This window comes from Arachis ipaensis, chromosome B8, assembly GCF_059453495.1.
Source record: "Arachis ipaensis isolate K30076 ecotype BB chromosome B8, ASM5945349v1, whole genome shotgun sequence".
In the NCBI taxonomy this organism is placed as follows: domain Eukaryota; kingdom Viridiplantae; phylum Streptophyta; class Magnoliopsida; order Fabales; family Fabaceae; genus Arachis; species Arachis ipaensis.
In genome coordinates this window covers 34,259,913-34,260,744 of record NC_142443.1, presented here as the reverse complement: position 1 = coordinate 34,260,744, position 832 = coordinate 34,259,913, and the positions used below count along the sequence as shown (strand labels likewise).

Sequence of the window (832 nt, the reverse complement as noted above, 5' to 3'; positions counted from 1 at the left end):
CAGGGTCATAAGCTTCTTCTTCAGAGGAGGCTTCTTTAGCATTGCCGGATGCACCTTGCATTCCAGTCAGATTCTGAGAAATCATATTGACTTGCTGAGTCAATATTTTATTCTGAGCCAATATTGCATTCAGAGTATCAATCTCAAGAACTCCTTTCTTCTGAGTCTTCCCATTATTCACAGGATTTCTTTCAGAAGTATACATGAACTGGTTATTTGCAACCATTTCATTGAATTCCTGGGCTTCTGCAGGCGTCTTCTTCAGATGAAGAGATCCACCAGCAGAGTGGTCCAATGACATCTTGGATAATTTAGACAGACCATCATAGAATATACATAAGATGCTCCATTCTGAAAGCATATCAGAAGGACACCTTCTGATCAATTGCTTGTATCTTTCCCAAGCTTCATAGAGGGATTCACCTTCCTTCTGTCTGAAGGTCTGGACTTCCACTCTAAGCTTGCTCAACTTTTGAGGTGGAAAGAATTTGGCCAAGAAAGCATTGACCAACTTTTCCCAAGAGTTCAAGCTTTCCTTAGGTTGTGAGTCCAACCATATCCTAGCTTTGTCTCTTACAGCAAAGGGGAAAAGCATAAGTCTGTAGACCTCGGGATTAACCCCATTGGGCTTAACGGTGTCATAGATTTGCAAGAATTCAGCTAAGAACTAATGAGGATCTTCCAATGGAAGTCCATGAAACTTGCAATTCTGCTGCATTAGAGAAACTAATTGAGGCTTAAGCTCAAAGTTGTTTGCTCCAATTGCAGGAATTGAGATGCTTCTTCCATAGAAGTCAGAAGTTGGTGCAGTAAAGTTACCAAACATCTTCCT

The 832-nt window shown here is 41.0% G+C and overlaps 1 non-coding gene across 1 annotated transcript; it reads left to right on the top strand.

Moving 5' to 3' along the window:
• Nucleotides 1-355: 355 nt before the first annotated feature.
• On the top strand, nucleotides 356-463 carry LOC148547660 (small nucleolar RNA R71). The gene has a single exon (XR_015897238.1). It is a non-coding gene; the product is annotated as a small nucleolar RNA R71 (small nucleolar RNA).
• Nucleotides 464-832: the final 369 nt, after the last annotated feature.